Raw genomic sequence first — 21,714 nt, forward strand, 5'->3', positions numbered from 1 at the left:
TGACACATGTTGCAATATGGATGAATCTTGAAAACATGTCAAGTGAAATAAGTTAGACATAAAAGGATAAATATTATATTTTCATTTGTATGGCTACTAGAGAAGTCATATTCATAACAGCAGGGATAAAATGGTAGTTACCAACGGTTGGGAGAGGAGAGATCAGATTAAATTAAGGGTTTTATGGGTACAGAGTTCAATTTGGGAAGATAAAAAAATGGATTGTGGTGATGGATACATGCCAGTGTGAATGTATTTAATTCCACAGAATCATATAATTCTTTAAAGTAACAAACTTTAAAGTTATACATATTTTATAACAATAAAAATTTAAACAAGATGCTAGCACATTCCTAACACTGAATTAATTGCAGTAAAAGAGAGTTGGCATGGCTTTCAGAAAATAAATTGCACAATTATGTATGCCTTCATTTTTTCATTATGCAACAAATATTGCTGAGCATCAGTTATGAATCAGACTTCATTCCAGACATTGGGAATATTGGCAAAAACAAAGAATTTTCCTGTACACATAGCAGATGCAGTCTAACAGAGGAAACAGACATGTCTCAATGATAACTAAAAAGGAACATAGTCACTGCAGTGCTAGTGTCCTCCATGAGAAATCCATCTACAGTGCCAGGAGAACAAATGTAAGAGAGAAGGATTGTAAATAGGAAACCTAGACTTGTGCACTTGCTTGCAGGGTGAAATATCCTGTTGCCTCTATTACAATGTATATAGCAGTGACCTCCCAAGTTCTTCATCATTGCAAACCAAGTATATTTGTGACATTGTTTTACTGAAAAGGAAAGGGAAATACTTCTTTCATGACTACCAAAGTGTGGCACACAAAGCATGGTACACAAATGAACCTGCGCTTTTGTCACAAATGCAACAGGTTTATGCTGATTCTCTTCTAATTTATAAGCATTTGAGTCTCATGCCAATCAAAACAGTCTGTGAACATTATTTGGTAAATCTCTATGGTTGTTTCTATTACACCTTGAGTAAAGAAAAGAAGATCACTTAATGTTATTTATAGGTTAGAGCACACAGAGAAATTGTAACTGCATGTTGTTAATATGTAAAAACCAAGCGATTTATATATTTATATCAACCATCTGGAAAAGCAAACAAGGAGATACTTAAATCATTTCCAAGCATCTCTTATGTTAGAAAGTAAGAGACAACTTATTGTTTGCCCAAAGACCAGGAAGCCCCATCTAGTGTTTTAGTGCTGTCCAAAATAAACTGAGAAAGCAAGGTTTAGATACTCACTTTTATACACTATATATTATTTTTTTGAACCTAAAATGTGTTAACATATTTTGAACCACTAAGATGGAAAATATGCAGTTAAACCTGATTCAAAGACTATTCCATAGTACTCTGCAACATTCACAATATCTCTTGTTTTCAAATAATTTATTTATTTCAGAGGCAGAAAGAGAGAGAGACACAGACAGAGGCAATATCCATCTGCTGGTTCACTATTCAAATGCCAAACTTGGGACCTCGTAGCTCAATCCCAGTCTCCCATGTAGGTAGCAAGGAATCAAAACTGGCTGTCAGCACTGTCTGTTACCATCTGTCTGAAGGAAGCTTGGGTCAAGAGCCAGACCAGGAATCATATTCAGGTATTCTGATGTTGGACATGGGCTTGATTACTGCTAGGCTAAATACCTGCCCTATTGTTTATGAAGTTATGTCTTGTATGGCATAGTTTGGAAAGATATAAGCTATCTTTTGGTACATATCTCAAACAAACTATATGTTGATTTATATTTGTTTGGCTCTATCAAGGATTTGATTTTGCTTTGTAATAAAATATGGGATTGATATAATTATTTATGATAACCACATATTTGAGTAATGTCATATTTTTGCCTTTTCTTTCTCTTTCTCTGCCTTTTGGTGTGTGCAGATGGAGAGAAAGAAAATAAATGACTCCCATCCACTGGTTCATTCCCCAAGTGTCTACAACAGCTAAGGCTAGTCCAGGGCTAAAGCTAGGGGTCAGGAACTAAACTTTTCATGTGTGTGGCAGGGACCCAAATATTAGAGCCGTAACCTGATGCCTCCCAGGGAGTACATTAGAAGTAAACTGAAATGACACATGTAGGTGGGATTGAAACCCCCCAGACACTCCTATGGGTTGTAGGCATCCTGTTCTGGGCCACGATACACTTGCACGGGAAAGTCCTTTATGATCTCAGTTTGATTCTTCTCATGACACATTTCTACTTTATCTTTCAATTACTTCAAGACTTTTCTTTCCTAAGAAAGCTATGGCTTTGCAGATAGCTTTGAGATGTTGTCACAGACCTAAACCAGTTGCTCAGCTTCCTGACTAAGCTCAGTGAAAGAGACACCTCCAGTAAAAGCTGAGCAACTTTTTCCCTGATCTGCGGACACTTGGTGGAAGCGTTGATGACAGTTGCAAGAACATGATGCACAGCAGTATTCTGTTTAGCAGTTTAATCTGTGTCATCAGATCCCCAGAAACCATGATTAATAGCAGCACTTGAGTTTGTTCTCAAGTTGTATATTTAGCCGTGGTGAACTTTGATCTACAGTCTCACTTTAAAGAGTCATTTTCACACAAACTTTTCTTGCTATCCTTCCATCTCATTATGCTCCACACAAATACCATACGGGGTGGGGGACATTTACTGCTATTGCTGTAAGCTGTGCTTGACACCATTTTAAGTACTTAGATAATATGTGTGTGTGTGTGTAGTAAGCTCAGACCTTGGGTAGTCAGCATCACACAGCATCTCAGCACTGGGAAGCTGCCAGTGGAGGTTTCCCAAGGTCAGTTTTGATTAGGAACATGCAATAGAAATTAACCCTTCTGCAAATTACAAGCCCAGGATTTACTTCCAAATTAGATTATAATTCTTTTATGTATGTATGTATGTACGTATTATTTTTATTTCCCCTGCCCCCTCCCCAAATCCCCTCCCCCCACCAAATTCCCCTACATTATTACTATAGCATAGCTCTTCATAAACAGTCACATGTTCATCATTGCAGGCATGGACAGTGGCAGAGGGTCCAGCCTCCCATTGTCAAGATACAGCTAATAGTTTCATTGGGAGTCCATCTTTAATCTGGAAGTAGAGATGCACACTGCAACCTCATATCTGGACATGATAGTATCCATTACACAGTCAGCACACATCCCTATTAAATGAAAAGCCACAATACAAAATCAACAACAGGAAGAAAAATAGAAATTTACAACACCATGAATTTCTCAAGAGATTTTGATAGTTCAACAGTCCTGAATTGCTGGAGATCCCGCCACTCCAATCACAATGAAATCTCTCCCGAATCCACTGGCTGCTATAGTCCACCTTAGTGTCTCCCTATGCCCAGATCTTCACAGCCAATGATTGGCTGAGGTAGCTGGCTGATCAATTTGTTCTGTCCTCCATCCTCTGCCATGGTATCAGGTGTCCTCTGGAGGCTCCAATGTGTTGCCATCTCCTCCATGTACATTTGGATATGCTGTGCTCTGCTCTATCTGAGCTACTGAGGAGGCCCAGCTCTGACACATCCACTCCCACAATTCTCTCCATGGTTAGGGTTCTGAATCCAGCAGTTTAGTTGGTAGGGAATCACCCAAGAAACTTCTGAGACCATTCCAGACCTTATTCTTGTGTGTTTGCCAATACAGGGTCTGGCACTGTCTGTCACCCGAATCAGCCTACACGCACACTGGTAGTTGCAATTGCTGGGTCAGTTCTGTCTCCAGCCTTGTGTTTTATGAAACCCGATTGGGTGTTGGAGCCCAGCTCAATCCTGCCCACCCCATACTCGGCCTTCACATAAACCAATGGGAGCTTCAGCCAAGTTGGAGCGACCCACAAAACCCTCCACCAGGCCTGCCCCTGCCCTGGTTCCTGTGCTTGCCAATATGTACAGCAGACTTGTTCAGTCTGTCCCACATCCCATTCAGCTCTCATACATGTTGATGGATATTGAAGCCCAGTTCATCCCAACCAGCCCCGGTATCCAATCCACACTGGTGCCAGTGGGTGCCATCATCTATCTAGGCTATGTCTGCGCCTGACAGAATTTGGCCCCGTGCCAGCATCTTCCAGCTGATGCTGCGTCAAAGCCCAATCAGTGAACACCAACACTGGCTTATGCATGTACCAGAAAGTACAGTTGGCCCAGCCTTGCTTTTCTCTGATCTACCTCACACGTAGGCCATTGGATATGGCCCTGCCTGGCCTGATCTGCCCCCATCCCAGCTCTTGTGCTAGCCAGTGGGAGTAGTGGCCCAATAGGGGGGCCTCTCACTGGGACCATGTGCTACCCCCCCCCCATGTTTCACATGTGCTGGTTGGGTGCTGCGGCCCAGTCTGGCCTACCCCCAATTCCAACTCACGCTGGTGGGGGCTATAGCTTAGTTCAGCCCTGCCAGCCCCCAATCCTGGCCCTCATGTGGACTGGCTGGTATTGCACCCTGACCCAGCCTGACCCACACTCCTTTCTGACACTCAGATTCGCCAGTTGGTGATATGGACTGACCCAGTCTGGTCTGCCCCTCACCTGCACCAAATGTATGCTGGTGGGTACCGTATTTTGTCCTGGTCTGGGCTGCCCCATCTTAGCTCTTGCACTCACCTGCAGGGAATGTGTCCCAACAGAGGAGTACCCCATGCTCCTCCATCCAGGTCTCTCCCAGTGCCAGATCTTGTGCACACCAGTGGGTCCATGGGCCAGCCCTACTTATTCCACCTCCTGTCCTAGCAGGAACAGTGGCCTTTCCTCACCATCCCTCACCCATTCCGGTTCTTGTTGCTGTGTGCTACAGCCCAGCCAAGGCTGCTCCATACCCAGATACAGCTCACACATGGCTTAGCGGGGGCAGAGACCTGGCCTAGCTCATCCTATACCTACCCTGGTTCTCATGAGTACCAATGGGTGCTGGATTCTAGCCCAGTCTGGTGCATCCCATATCCAGCCCACACACAGGATGAGCGATTCTGCAGCCATATCCAGACCAGACCACAGCCCCCACCCTGGCCCTCACACTCTCAAATGAGAATCACAACCCGGCCAGGGCTCCCCTTAGCTCCCCAGCCAGACCTGCTCCACTCCACAGATTTCGTGCCAGGCCAGTACTTGCTGTGACCTGGCCTGGCATAGCCCCCATCCATCTTAGCCTTTGCCTTCGGATGCTGTAGCCTGGCCTGACCTATCCAGCCCCCTGTCCCAACTCTCGCTGGCGGGTGCTGCAACCTGGCTCTGCTCCCATCTCATGTGAGCCAGTAGGTGCAATACCGTAGTCCAGCATGACCTACACTCCAGCCTGGTTTCTGCACTTGCCAGTGGGCTAAGATATGCTCAGCCCTGCCCCCTTCCAAAACCAAACCACACACTTGCCAACGTGTGGGGCTACCTTGCCCAGCTTGCCTGACCCCTAGGTCTGGACCACATGCTCACCAGTGGGAGCTATGGTCCAGTAGGGGAGTCTACCTGTTTCCCCACTCAGTCCACTCCCATGCCCAGATCTCACATGCTCCAGCAGGTTCTAAGCCCTTGCCCGGCATAGACTGCCCCTCCATCTTGGCCTTTGAGCTGGTGGATGTTTCAGGCTGGCCCACACTACACCCTGTTTTAGGATGCACATGCAGGTGCTGGAGCTTGGATCTGCCCAGCCTGTTTCAGCTCCAGTACCCCATGAGTGTTGCTGGGTTCCATGTTCACTCCTAATTCAGCCAGTCACCACCCTAACTCTTGAGCTAACCAGCAGTACTTGTATTTCCATAGGGTTGGGCCCACTTATCCTCCACAGAATCTACTCCCAGGCCTCGTTCTCTCATGTGCTGGTTAGTGTGATGGCCCTGCCTGATGTGACCTATTCCCTGTTCCAACACTCGATCAGGTACTTGGATCTAGGTCTGCTAGACAGGCCCCCAGCCATAGCTGTCGTGTGGTATGGCTTGTGGTGGTCAGTGATGCTCTGTTCTAACAAGCCCATCTCAGGACTCCTATGTGGGTTTGTGAATCAGTCTGAGCCATACAGATCTTCCAGTCTCTCCCCTCCATACCACCAGGTCTCAGTCCCCTCGCTTAACAGCCAATATTATGACCCTGTTGTTGGGTGTCCTTCAGGATTAATTCCTCACTTTCACATATGGTGTCCGTATCCATGGATGTCCATAGGCAATATTTCATCACCGCAACTCCCCAGAGCTCATTGGAGGGCAGCCCACCGAATAAAGACGGTGCCAACTGCTTAAAAAGTGGCCGGGAGGGTGGGCTGCTTCATCCATTTCATCGGCCAATCTTGGCTGATGAAGCAGAGTTCCGCTTCATGTGCCCGACCCAGATTATAATTCATTCATATATTTTGCTAGGCTAAATTTGTTTTTCTGATTTTCCGCTCTTTTCTTTGTAGTTTGCATTTCTTTTTTAAAAATATATTTTATTTGTCTCAAAGCAAAGTTACTGGGAGAAAGGTGGAAAAAAATAGAGATCTTCCATTTGCTGGTTTACTGCCCAAATGACTATAATGGTTGCGGCTGGACCAGGCTGAATCAAGATGCTTCATTCTCAGGTTCTTGGACCATCTTTCACTTTTTCTTTGGGCACTTTGGCGGGGAGTTGGGGTGGAAGTTGAGAAACCAGGTCCTGAATTGAGGCCCAGATAGTATGCTGGCATTGCAGGCAGCAGTTCAACCTGCTGTGTGACATTGTTGGCCCTGCCCTCTGTTTCAACGTAGAAAATACTCTTTGTTCTAGATTCTCTGTCTAGATCATTACAACTCAGTAGGAACATTAAATGAGTCACACATATAATGTAAAAACTTTTAAAGGCTACATTGAATAAGAGGTGAGATTAACTCCAATAATTTATCTGACCCAGTATATCCTAAATGTTATTGTTTCAATATGTAATTAAATATAAAGCTTATAAATGAAAGATTATATATTCTTTTGTTTCTCCTAAGTTTGCAAAGTCTATTTGACTCTAACAACATATCACAATTCAGCTTCTGAATTTTCAGTATAGCCCTTCCAAAATAATGAAGTTAGACCTATACCAAAATAATTTACATGGATTCTGTTTTTAAATGTAACCTTAAATATTAAGGTTGAGTAAAATAGGAAATCTAGTTCTGCAGCTACATTTGGCATATATCAAGTACTTAATCTCCCACAAGTCTCTTGGCTGCCATGCTGGACGGCATAGTTCTTGGACATTATTGATAAAAATAGAATCTTCATTTTTCATAGACTTTTAGCAAATGTGGTCTTATTCCTGCGTTACTGGTAGAATGAGCAATATAAGTATTGTGATTCCTAGGGTTTATTTGGAAACTGGGACATTAAGAACATCTTTTTTCTTTAGGAAAGAAGGCCTGCAAACAGAAGCTGATAGAGATGGACCAGAGATTTCAACAGTGCTTAAAATGTGGGGTCTATCCTTAGGAGCTTGGCAGCTATCATTCGCAATATGAATGAAAGTTACATGAAGTTGCAAAGGAGAACAAATGCATAAAAGATGCTAGTAAATGTCAATATACTCTACTTTTCTACTTTATCCCATCCTACCTTTTTTTTTGGTACTTAGTACAAATGTAGGTGGTTAAGTTGTTGGGATACAGGATAGGTCCTCAATAAAGACAATCTTAGCATGATTTCTGGAGAAAAAAAAAGGAATATCTCTCATGCTACATTAAAATAATTGTCTGTAATTAATAAATACTAATTATTCCTAGCGTGTTAGAATTGCATGTATTTAAGAAAGGAGGCATAGATAAAATTAGATTCTGGACTTACTTGTCACTATTGTAAGTGTTGACGGCTCTGAGTGGGACAGGTGATATTGAAGAAGCAAGTGAACTTTCTCATTCATTTAAACTGGTTGCTGGAGTCATTTTGAGTATAACCATTTTCCTATTGATTCCCAGAGAGTAGTGCTTTTTCTTCAGCCTAAATCTTCTCAGGATTGTCTGTGTTTAGGCTCTGGCACTGAGACATGGCTGTAGATGTAGTTCAGGCTCTCCAACAAAGCACTATGCCAATATTTCTAGGCTGGAGGACAAGGTAGCAACTTATCATGGGAATATGCCAGCCCTTCATGATGCAGTGATTTAACTAATGATATTAAAATTGATAAACTTCCATTAGCTGTAACAGTTACAAAAACTTGGGGCCAGCGCTGTAACTGTTAAAAAAAACTTGGTAGCTAGGATGCTAATCCTCCACTTGTGGCATTGGCATCCTATATTGACGTTGGCTTATGTCCTGGCTGCTCCACTTCTGATCCAGTTCCCTGATTATAGAACCAGGAAGGCAGTGGAGGAGCTCAATTCGTTGGGTCCCTGCAGCCATATGGGAAATCCAATAGAAGTTTTTGGATCCTGGCTTTGGATCAGCTCAGCTCCAGCCATTGTGGTCATTTGGGGAGTGAACCAGTGGATGGAAGCACACACACTCTCTCTCTCCTTCTCTCTATAATTCTGCCTTTCAAATAAACACAATCACAGGAACTGAAATCACAAGGATCGAAGTAGTGGACATCTAATAAAAAGTGGAGTTGGCTTAGATAATGAAGAAAAGAGAGATATCAAAGAAGAGGTTGGTTGTTTAGCTGGTCCGTCATAATCCAAGAAAACTCTCTGGTTCCCAACACCATCTCCATCCTGAAGTGAAAATGAGTTGGATAGAGAGTTTCACTATGGCTTCTATAGGCTATGATCTGTTTACGAGTTTATAAAAAGAAACTAAACCTGCTGTTCCTAAAGTGTCTTATTTATGGGTTTCCAAATCAGGATGATTTTTGTAAGTCCTTTATGTCTGTGGACATAAAATGTTCTGCCATTATAAGACTCACTTGTATAGACTGGATCAGCTTCGATATAGCACAGACAAAATATAATAATTATTGAAGTTATCTTTGTTGGTGAATTTGGATTCTTAGGCATTAAACTTCAAGTCCTTGACATTGTTTAAAACAATATTTCTTTTCCATAGACTCTGAATTTTTTTCCTCGTGCTAGCCCTATTGTGACTTTTCCCCCCTAACTAAATACAATGAAGATTTTCATCAATTCGTTTATTTTCAACCAATAAATGAGGAATAGCATTTTCATACAGTTAAGCATCTGTGACTTAAAATGAAGAAAAGCAAAGAAATAGGTTTCTTTTTTCTTCCTTTTTACTGGCTTAGGCCTTTCTGTATCCCATACTCCTCCCTGAATTTGATCTGTGGTTATAGGTTGACCATGGACTCAACTAGGAACTCTGACATGTGTGCCTCTGTAGGCTCTGGGGACAAAGGGAGGAAGAAAGTGAGAGAAATATGAGAGGGAAGGAAAGGAAAGAGGGAGAAAGGGAAAAAGGAAAAAGAGAAGGGGAGAAGAGACAGTGTGTTTTAAAGGAGCAAATGCTGACATAATTCTTCCTAAGTGCCAATTAAATTCTGTCAGTATTAATGCATTTGCCCCCATCAACAAGTCTCTGTAATGTGTCATGTTTTTATCACCTCTTTAAAAAATGATGTGCCAAAGTTCATACAGCCTGTGAATTGCAAAGTAAAAAATTGTATCCAAGGGTTTTGGATGCAGGGACCATGTCCCCATCACAATGCTATCCTACCACATTCATAATGTTCCTGGGCTTCAGAGATCCAAATACCATTTAAGTGTTTTCCAAAGCGTTGCAGCAGTATGATCACTGAACTGGAGAAGTGCAGGGCCAAGAGTCAGTTTTGGACCTCTTTGCCCAACATGCTTCCTATTATATATCACATACACAGCAGTTTCACAATAATATTTGTTCAAAAAACGAATGTAGGAAGGGGCGTGAAACAAGTACTTATAACACTGTTGTATGTGGAATGGATTCTTTGGATATAAATTCTTACTTCCAAGTTTTAGGAAGTAATATCCTTATCCTCATAGTAACACATACACATAACACACTTTTTAGTTTCCAGCTGGCATACTATCCAAATCCAATGAGTAGGTGTTAATTTCTTTCACAGATTCATCTCTTGAGAGTTTCTTACTGAAAAAGAGCAAGTGAAATTTCCATGGATTGGTGAAGGATATTTCTTATTTTACATCCTTTGCAGCAATTGCAGCACAAGCTCACAGAGCTAGCAAAGTGGGCAGGCAATGACTATCCCAGAGAAATACTTAGGTTTGGCTGTGGAGTGGGCCTTTCACAGTGATGGAGGATAAAATGTGTGAGCCAAAACACACGAGCTTTTGAATGCAGCCGTTTTCTTTCCCTGCAGATCCGTAAAATCAAAGTTTGAGGCACCACAGGAGCTCTTTTAAAGTGTCCTGGCCAGCTTGCTGCAGCCCAGATGTTGTTCCAGTCATTGCGCTCCAAGCTCCAATAATCGCATGACTTGAGCTGCTTGTCTGCAGAGCTGCTTGCCTCCACTGACACTATTCCATAGATGTTACAGATGCCACAACTCATTTCTTTGAAGTCAGAGTGTTTTTTTTAAAAACACCCCTTTCAACAGATTTGGCCCAACTTCTCATTATATAAGCTGATCTGTTGGAACATCTGTCACCATTGTGGCTTCAGCCCCCATCCTCCACTGAAGTATAACAACTTGACATTAATAAATAATGAGGCAGTGCTGAGTTTAACATACATATTAAGAGGTATTGAGGCTAAAATGGCAGACTTTCATCTTTGAGGAAGACTGAAAGCCTAGATTAAGCAAACAAGAAAAACACACTAAGACCCAGATGAAAACTTCCAGCTATTATTTGCTTAAAAAGATTGCAATGTACCTCGCAAATTGGCTGTGTTTTAATAATATCAACTGGCACAATGTTAGTGGGAAAAGCTGGGACTTCTTTGCTAAAGATGTATAAATAATAAGGTAATTTCCATTCTGCATCCCATTATTACTCTTTCTCTAAATTACTTATTCTGGTCAGAGAAAGTATTTTGTTAGCAGAAATAATCATTACAATACAGTCTTTTACTGCAATAAGCACTGTCACTGTGATGTTATGCACTCAGATCATACCAGTACAGGACAACTTGTTGATGCTGAGTTTGATTGCTTGATATTCTGGGGAAGTCAGATGTGTTCCTGTGCACTTCTGATAGATGTCAGTGAATGTCCCCTGTGCAAACAACAAAGGATGAAGAATCTGGTTATTTACTTGCATAAAGTACAACATTTTTGAAAATCAAGTATATTTCTATTTTTTCATAGTCAGAGATAATCCTAAATCAAGGAAAATACATGTCAAAAAAATGGCAAAGGGCTATGATTCCAGCCTTTGTTCTTTAGTGCACACACGTGCATGTTTGTATACACTTACTCTGTATATACGTGCACGTGTTCTGCCTGTGTTTTGTGCCAGGAAAACTATCTGAAATCAAGGACAGTGCCTCTCTGGCTTAATCTCTACAGCTCCAACTTTGTGTCATACATGTGTGTGTCTAATAAATGTTTAATGATAAAAGAAACAGTGCAGTAAGTAAGGATGACTGCTGTTATTTCCACTCAAAAAGAAAGGGATGGAAGAAGAGAGATGAATTGTCTTAACCCAGCACAGAGGGAAACTGCAAAGTGCAGCTTGAAAGGCTGGGTACTTCAGTTGTGCCTATATTTCTACAGATTTGTGTGCAGAACACTTATTTTTGGTGTGGGCTTAGAAGCTTGCTAAAATTAAATTAGAAACACAAATCTACGATAACTTTGGCTTAAAAGTTAAGATATTATAGAAACCAAAAATAAGAGTACCAAAAAGTGAGAAATCAAGTCCATATTAGTAGTCACTGGTGACTAAATGGAGATAGGAAGTTTCTCTGCTAGTGTATAACTATGTGTGAAATCTCCTTGTTTCTTATTTATTTTAAATATATTTGAAAGTCACAAATACACACACACTCATAAATGGGCCAGGGGGTATGGGAGATAGAGAGATCTTTCATCTATGTGTTCACATCCCAAAGGCTGATTGCAGCCAGAGATGGACCAGGCTGAAGCCAAAAGCCTACCACTCAATTCCAGACTACTACATGTGTGGCAGGGACCCTATTGTTTGAACTATCACTTGATGACTCACAGGGTGCATTCACAGGAAGTAGAATTGGAAACAGAGCAGCCTGGACTCAGACCAGGCACTGTGGTATGGAATGTGCACATTACAAGGGGCGATTTGCCTACCGAGCCAAATGCCCACTCCTCCTTGATCCCTTAAAGAAATAGTTTCACTATAATCAAACTGGATTGTCAAGCAATTTAATTTCCCTTTCCTGGTTAAAGTTCAACCTTATTTACCAGTTGGAGTAGACGTAAAGAATGTTACCAAAATATGTTGGAACAGCTTTCCATCATTGACTTTTGGCACTTTTGGAGAGTTTGCAAATTGTTTATCTATTGACTGTTCTTCCCTCCTTCCTTCCAGAATCTTGGTTTTCACAGAGAATTATTATCCTTCCAAGACGCCTTTGCAGCTATTGGTGACCATTTGAGCCCTTTGAAATATAAGATACAAATTGATGTTTTAGGTATTTCTTGAGAAGTTTCTGCTTTACTGGTATAGCTGAAAGCTTTTATTACTTTTTTCTAACTTTTTTCTTCTTATTCTCACTCAAAAATATAGAAACAACCCAAGGTAGAAAAGCCATTTTGTGAGCATCCTAGTGAAGGCAGGAAGAAAATTTTTAAATTGAAGGTTTGAGTCAGTTTTAGCAGATTTTGAATGTTAGGCCATTTTTAACATTTTCTAGGCACATGGCAAAGCCACTGATAAAATTTTGAGCACAAGAGAGGCAAGAGTAAAGAGGAGTAGAGTGTCAATTTTAAGAGAGATTCCAGAGGCCCAGGGATTCCCCCCTCTGCCTCAAGGCCCCCTTTATCTCCCCATATTATTACAGTAGTATACTCCTTCAGCAATAGTTACAAGTCCAACATTTTGCTACTTAGTGTATCATAGCATTGTAGGTATAGGTGATGGTAGATAGTCTAGTGTCCTATTGTCAAGGTATAAATAACAGTTTCATTGGGAGTCTTCCTTTTATTAGCAGCAGAGATGCATACTGCAACATCCCTATGCCTATGGAACTGTATAAGAAAAATAATATTGAAGGTTTTTTTAAATTAAAAAGATGTAGTGAATTGGACAGATGTATGAATTGAGGAGCATAATTTAGAGCATGATGTGATTCTATTTTTTGATTGTTGGAATGTTGGAAATCAGTGACCATAAAGTTATACATGAATTACAGATTTCTAAAGGTGTATCTTTTATTGCAATTTTGACATTCCCCCCTCCCCCCAAAAAGAAAAGAAGATTCCTTATGGAATTGGACATTGGAAGAAGTTTGTAAGTGAGGAGGTGGGGTTTTAGTTAAAAAAAACTCTAAAATATGATTCTGAAGCATCTCACAAGTAACTAAATCTAGATCTGGGTCTGTGACACACGAAAATAAACATTCACAAATCTGGAATCTGATTTTTTTAGTAGGTGAACAACCTAGCTGAAGAACCAACACATATGTGTTCTGTTTTTTCTTCCTGCTTTTCCTGTTCCTTTCTTCCCACTCTTTCCTTCCCCCTCTTCAACTCTTTTCTTCCTCTCTCCTTTTAGTCTTTCCTCTTTCCCTCCCATTTCATATACACTATGCCTGTATTTGTAGCTATATTCTAATCCAGGCATAATTGACTTTGTACCATTGGAAATTCCAGTGTGTGTGTGTGTGTGTGGTCAGGGAGCTGAGGTAAAATTAGTGGAGATGAAACATTAAAGAGCTAGTCACCAGTACAAGTGCCTTGGTTTGCAGTGATAAGATTTATTAACTTCAACTTGCAGTCCACAAAGCTCCTTCTCTATGTGTGATTTTAGGAACCCCCATTGTTAGAGAGAAATGCGACATCATGGCCATCACAGAGGAAAAAACATGGTAAGCTGATTCTGGTTTGTAAAGTTGTTCTTTGGGCCACAATACATTTTTGAGGAAAAATAGCCTAAAAAAAGGTGTGTATTAATTAAATTGAATACTTCTTCCTGATCTTCATTTTTCTTCCTTCAGATTAAGGAAAATCACTGGTGTGTGAGTGTGTGTGTGTATTCTTGCTGCATATTTGGAAGGCATTCAGTTCCTTCATAGTGAACATTCAGTTTATTGCTATTTGGGGGAGGCCTTGGAAAGTGAGAACGTTGCTGTTGCTCTTTCTGTAGACAGTCAGAAACAAACAAACCAAGAAAATCTATAGGCTTCTAACAGATGGGTTTTAAAAAGTAGGTCATGTTTTGAGCCCACCAACTTTGATGACATCTCTCTAACAGAAACTGGATTCCTGAGTGTCAGGACAATACAAATGAGGTTCTAAAATGGTCTCTGGATCTGTAACAGCTTCCAAGTACAGCTGGGAAAAAAGTTGTGGAAGGAGTTCTCTAAGGTTTTGGGAAAGCAAAAACCATGCTGGGAAACTTAATTCATCGTTTGATCCCCTTTTCTTCCCTGATAGAAGATTGATACTGCTTATTTGAACATAGTTTTCCTTGCAACTGAAAATTGCAAAAACTCTTTTCATTTGAACATAGTCTTTTCCTTACAACTTCCTTTGAACATAGTCTTTTCCATGCAGTTGTTATCAGAGTAAGGTGTGCAGCCCCTGCAGAGAAATGCAATTTTACCCATCCTGGCCTGGGAGCCCTTTTAACAATGGAATTATGTATAGAGCAAGTTAATGAGCATGAAGCTTAGAGAAAGAAAGTTACAAGTCTATGAGAACTCACAGGACTAAGATGAAGTGTCTTGTGTATTTTCCACTTTGCAGCCCTGTGGAGGGGAAATAAAATATCTTCTTAGGTCTAAATATCTGTGGTTTCCCAGGCTTCATGCTTCATTGCTGAGTGAATACAACAATTGGAAACCAGAACGTACATTTATACATCAACACAGTCTTGCCTGCAGTGGAATGAAGAGTGAAATGGTCTCCCCAGATTACCCATTGTTGATTATTTGGCTGATCCAAATAGTAATACATCAGAAATCTATTTTCAGAACCCAGTACTTCAACCCCCTCCTAACCAGCTGAAAATCCTTTTCCATTGCTCTCTTCTTGTCAAAAGAGTTCTGTTGCTTTCTCCTTCCTTATAGTTATTCTACTTCTGAGATCCGTAAATATTTCTTCCTTTGTAGGATCTTCTGTAAAGTATTTATTTTATTTTTATTTGAAAGGGATAGTTACAGAGAGGAGAGACAGAGGTCTTTGCTGATTCACTGCCCAAATGGCCTCAACTGTTAGAGCTGAGCCAAACTAAAGCCAAGATCCAGGAGCTTCTTCTGGGTCTCCCACAGTGGTGCAGGGGGACTCAAGACTTGAGTCATCCTCTGCTGCTTTCCCAGATCATATGCAGGGAGCTGGATTGAAAGTGGAGCAGGTAGAACACATGTGTACAGATTGCTGGCATTGCAGGGAGAGGCTTAGCCAGCTAAACCTGGTACCAGCCCCCTTTTGTAGCTTCTTTATATTGATTTTGGCAGATAAAGAGATACAACCTTGCAGACTGTTGTTAGGCATTCTTCACACTTATCTGTATGTCAAATTCTGCATTATTATTATTATTACTGTTTTTCAAAATTGATTATTCAATAAATAGGTCCATCAGTTATGAATAAATTTATATTCTCATCCCTGTCCTTTGCTTTCCTATCAACTTGGTAGAGGCCAAAAATTTCATGTTTATATTGGGTAAGAAAAAAAATATGACAGTAGCAATGATTATTATGCTTTGTTACATACATTCACACACCAAAGCTTGATAGTATTTAAGTATACTAGAATTATTCCTTACAATACCCATCCTACCTCTTCATCATATACTCTTTTTTTTTTTAAAGATCTATTTATTTTTATTGCAAAGTCAGATATACAAAGAGGAGGAGAGACAGAGAGGAAGATCTTCCGTCTGATGATTCACTCCCCAAGTGAGCCACAATGGGCCAGTGCTGTGCCGATCCGATGCCGGGAACCAGGAACCTCTTCCAGGTCTCCCACACGGGTGCAGGGTCCCACTGCATTGGGCCGTCCTCAACTGCTTTCCCAGGCCACAAGCAGGGAGCTGGATGGGAAGTGGAGCTTCTGGGATTAGAACCGGCGTGCATATGGGATCCCGGGGTGTTCAAGGCGAGGACTTAAGCCGCTAGGCCATGCCACCGGGCCCCACCATATACTCTTAAACAAAGACCATGTGGAGCTTTATTCAGCAAGTGGAAGCTCGTTCCAGATGAATGAAAATAGAATGGTTCATCTCCAAAAATCCTAGAGCATATTTGCAATTATATTAATGCTTCCTACAAAATAGAAAACAAAACTGGCTCAGGTGATATAGCTGGACAAGCTAATCCTCCACCTTGCAGTGCCAGCATCTCATATGAGTGCTGATTCTTATCCTGGCTGATCTACTTTTAGTCCAGCTTCCTAGTGGCCTGGGAAAGCAGTGGAGGATGGCTCAAGTTTTTGGGTCCCTGCATCTATGTGGAAAATCCAGAAAAGCTCCTGGCTCCTGGCTCCTGGATGTGGATCAGCTCAGGTTTGCTGTTGTGGCCATCTGGGGAGTGAATCAGCAGATGGAAAATTTTTCTGTCTTTCCTTCCCTCTGTAAACAGCCTTTCCAGTAAAAATAAATAACTCTTTAAAAATAAAAAAATCCTACAATTTATACAAGAAAAAACAGTAATAAGGGGAGGTTAGCAATAAAAATCACATATGTAAGATATAGCCTACTTCCTGAAAGACTTAGCTGCTGAGCCATCGTGCCACACCCATACTTCCTGAGAGACTTAACAACACATACCTTATGAATTTTTATGAAGAGAATTAATTTAAATTGAAAACGTGGGGGTTAAATGCTCTAAGTCATAACCCACTGCAAGAAATGAGTTGTTACTCCTAGGCCATCAAGCAGGACTGTGAATTGTTTTGTAGAAAGAATAAAAATATTAAAGATTTGTTCTCACCCTTGTTTTCAACAGGGATATGTACTTTGTTTGGCTTTATTAGAATATTCCTATCTTCCCTATCCTTAGACAGCATAGAACCATTGTAAGAGAAGAAAAATCAAGGAAAGTTGGTAGTCATGGAACTTAAAATTTCATGGGCTTTGACATCTTACCTGTATTCACTTCTGATTTTTATCTGGCATGACATATAGTTCTTTATGTTCTGTAGGCTCAAATAAAAATAAATCATTCTGTCTCTTTAGTTTGTTCTCACCGAGTTCCAGTGGTGGGAAGTGCTATGTGTTTGTAACAAGGCATTTGACTATATGTGATACTGGGGAAGGGAGTTATTAGTGAAGTGAACAATAACTCTCTTATAGGAACATTTTCATGAAAAAATCTGAGCTATGGAGATTATTATGGTTCTATATTCAAAATCATCATTTTTACAGTAGTTCTTGACTTCTAGCTATCAGACTATTGCAATGTATGGATAGCTGTCTTTCTGTTATTGTGCCTCAGGGAAAAACAGCTTCAGGCATAAAGGATGCTTATCTGGAAATGGATTCCTCTGAACTTGGAGGTCACTGGTTTGTGAATACATAGATGTATATACATATATATTTTATAATAATCATGTTATATTTTAATGCTAGCTTTCTGTATAGACAATATGTTAGCTTAGATAAAAACACAAATATGCATGCATCTCAATACACAGACATATGCAAGATTTCAGTGAGCTCAAATTATATAAAAAAAACTCATGTTCAGTAACAAAGTATACTAAGATCTACAGTAGGCCAACAGTACAGATTGGTCAGAATGGTATCTACATGCATTACCTAACTACAGGTAACTGAAGTCAGGGAAAATTGAAGAAGGTTTTAAATTCAGGGTTTGCCAAAGAACTTGACACAATAAAAAATAAGAACGATTAACACGTGTATTCATGGATACACACATATATACACAAATAATTGAAGCAAAAGCCTCACACAAATAACTGAAACAAAAGTTTCATGAAACAATTTGTGATGCAACATGGTAATGTTTTTACCCTTTCCTGCCTTGTCCTGTTCTGTTCTCTTCCATCTTCTTTGTAAAAGTTCCCTAGTGTGTGGCTCTGGTGTGGTACAGAGCCCCAGGACGTGCTAGCCAGAATCCTGGGTGCTCCATTTCTGGTCCAGCTCCCTGCTAATGGGGGCTGATAAAGCAGCAGAAGATGGCTCAAGTTCTTGGGCCCCTGCACCCAAATGGTAATCCTGGATGGAGTTCCAGGATCCTAGCCCAGTTCCAGCTATTACAGTCATTAGCCTCTCCATTTTTCTACCTTTCAAATACATAAATACATCTCTAAATTTTTCTGAAAAGTTCCCTTATGATGACCCCTACCAAGATGATTTATGCTATACCAATAACTATACCTCAGTTTGAAAAATATTAGTTTTTCAATATTATGGGTAAGCTTCCCTTATCTACTGAAAGCCTTTATTTTTATATACCCATTGGAAGCCAAGTTAAGTACTACTTAGAAAAGTGTGTATCTATGGGATATTCTGTAGGTATCTGAAAATTATTATCAATCAAGAATTAAATTTAAGCTTTAGGGTTAAGATAGTGAGCTCTTTGGTTGCAATAATCATCTTCAAGTACTGAGAAAGTAACATGTAGCCAGTATATATTCAATAAGTGTTTGAATCAAAACACCCTTATTCCTGAAACTCAGAAGGTACCAATGACTTGTCCAAGGTCACAGTTGTTGTAAAACTGGGGACCAGAGCTCAGGTCTTCTGGTGCAGAGGGTTATGCTGCATTCTTATGGAAACTTTGTCTCTTCTTACCCTTTACCAGAGCTACACCTTAAACAAAGCCCTTCTGAGCCAGTCAGGATCTTCACTGAGTTTTAAGCAGTTTTACCAGATTCTCTGCCTCAGGAATATAGGGTCTTTAAAGAAGGACTGCCATTTTCCCTTAATCTAGACAATTTGATCTCCAGGCAGACCAAACTGTAGCATTGAATATGAGGTGAGCTCCCTTTGCCCCTTCATTTATCTTCCTTTAATCAAACAGATTAAACGTTTTCACTGGAAGGAGAAGATTGTTATCCTTGGCTTTCTTGTGTCTCCAGCAGTATTTGTCTTAGGAATGTGTTAATAGCTACAAAAATTTTAACACGTCTGCAAGTGCCTCTCATGTTAGTAGATTCTGCTTAGTTGTGGGAAAAGTGGTTGTCAGATTGCCTGGTACTTAAGAGAAATCAAAATGTTTCTGACAAGTCAATTATGCTCTTACTTCAAATATCCTGTCTTTATCGAGTATGCAGCTAGAAGCTGCAGAGGAAAAGACGTTTTCCTTGCCAACTCTGATTCCTTCAGTCTTGGTTCATTCCTGAAATAGTTGAGTCCGAAGAATGGCTAACTTCAGGGCAAATGTAGGAAAAGATTTGAAACTTTCCAGCATTAAGAACCTGTGTTGTTCCACCCTTCAGTACAAAAATTTTGGGGGACTTTAAAAAAATTTTAAAGCATGATTTTTACTGAACTTGGTGAATTTTAGGATAGTCCATAGTGGCTTATAACTCTAACAAGGCATATTTTAACAACTGAGGTGCAGAACAGTTTTAGGAGGGGTGTGCAGAGAAATCTTCAATACCTTAATGAGGAGTAATTAATCTTTGTGTACTACCTAGTAGGGTATATGTGAGTCCAAGCTGACTGATCTCTGCTTTTAAACCAGAGATGGTCTCCCCAAGAAACTGTTGAACTTATCTGGACAATAAGATGCTGAATGAACTTTATGCATGGTACATGCTTGCAATGAAGGAATCATGACTGAATTTGAACTGCAATACTGCAACAATGTGGAGGAATCCACCATGGGTGGAAGGCATGGGGAAGGATTTTGGGAATCGCAGAGCCTATGAAACTGTGTCATAAAATGAAACAAAATAAAATGAAAAAAAAATTTTAAGCTTCTTTGTTCCATGCTTCTTCACTTTAAAGTTTTGTTGGAAGAAGTAAAAATATTTTAAAAAATTATTTTATCTTTATTTGAAAGACAGAAAGCGATCTTGAAACAAGAACATTTAACTAACAATTAGGAAACACATTCTGTAGAGGATAGTTCCAAAAGCAATGAGAGCCAAATGTGCAAACAAAGGGAGGGAATCCCTAAAAATAGCTATTGAAATTTTTGTTACTCTTTCCAAGTGCATTTATTTAATGGGATTTAAAGGTAGGGCAGAAGAACTCCAACTCATTTGGGATTACAACTCCGTAGTGTTCTGTTGAAAGAGCTGTGCCTCCGCCCCTTGCCAGCTCTTTCCTTTTCAGGTGTCAACATCCTTTTTCTAACATCTCCCCTCCCATTCTTGTGCTAGAGAAAAGAGCAGGAATTACATGGAATGAATGAGATCCTTTCCATGGGCAAGCTTCCCTTACTTATAGAAAGCCTTTATTTTTTATATACCCATTGGAAGCCAAGTTAAGTACTATTTAGAAAAGTGTGTATCTATGGGATATTCTGGAGGATCTGAAAATCATTATCAATTAATCAAGAATTAAATTTAAGCTTTAGGGTTAAGATAGTGAGCTCTTTGGGTGCAACATTCAACTTCAAGTACTGAGAAAGTTAACATGTAGCCAGTATATATTCAATAAATGTTTGAATAAAAATTTAAAAATTCAGGGTCCAGTACAATAGCCTAGTGGCTGAAGTTCTCAACTTCCATGCGCTGGGATCCCGTATGAGTGCCGATTTGTATCCCAATTGTTCTGCTTCCAGTCCAGCCTCTTACTTGTGGCCTAGGAAAGCAATAGAGAGGATGGTACAGTCTTGGGGCCCTGTACCTGTGTGGGAGACCCAGAATAAGACCCAGATCCTGGCTCCTGGCTTCAGGATTGGCACAGCTCTGACTGTTGCAACCATTTGAGGGGTGAATTAGCAGATGGAAGATCTTGTTTTCTGTTTCTCCTCCTTTCCACAAGTTGCCTTTCCAATAAAAATAAATAAATCTTCAAAACAGTTTTAAAATCCCAAATGAATTGCTATGGGTCTAAACTTATTTAAAAACAGATCTTCAAAAACTTATGAAAAATATTTACCATAGAAATTCTATGTATGCATAGATTTTAAATTTTATTTGTCTCAAAATTAACTACCTTTATTTATTTATTTTTTTAATTTTGAAATTTATGGTACAATTCCATAGGGACTGGGATTTCCCTACCTCCTCCCCCCAAGTTCGCACCCCCCCCATCGGCTGATTTTCCTATTATTGTTGTAGAACTTTTCGACACAAGACACGACAGCAATCTCAATTCTTGTCTCACATGAAACAAGAATGTTCATGCAGACACACTCTAGTTAGCAAAGTATGATTTATTTAGGAAAGAAAGAGCTCCTGCCTTAGTGACAGGAGGGGACTCCAAGGGAGGAAAAACCCAGACCTGCCAGAGTAGTAGGAGTAAAACCCAAGTTAATAGTGGACGGAGATAGTGTCTTCTAAAACTTCACTTCAAAGAAGTTTTTTCAAAAACAAGGAAAAACACTGGTTTCCCTGGTACCTGGTTCTGAGACAGAAAGCTCAGAAAGATGTTATGGGTTAGCTTCCTCAGTCCTTTTCTAATGATAATCTTATCATTCAGACACTACCCCCTTGACAATGGCCTGAAAGTGGAATTGGGGGATGCTTTAGGTGGGGAGCTTATATATTAGTTTTGCCCTTGTCTCTTGGAAGAAACATGC

Source organism: Ochotona princeps, chromosome 1 (genome assembly GCF_030435755.1).
Source record: "Ochotona princeps isolate mOchPri1 chromosome 1, mOchPri1.hap1, whole genome shotgun sequence".
In the NCBI taxonomy this organism is placed as follows: Eukaryota; Metazoa; Chordata; class Mammalia; order Lagomorpha; family Ochotonidae; genus Ochotona; species Ochotona princeps.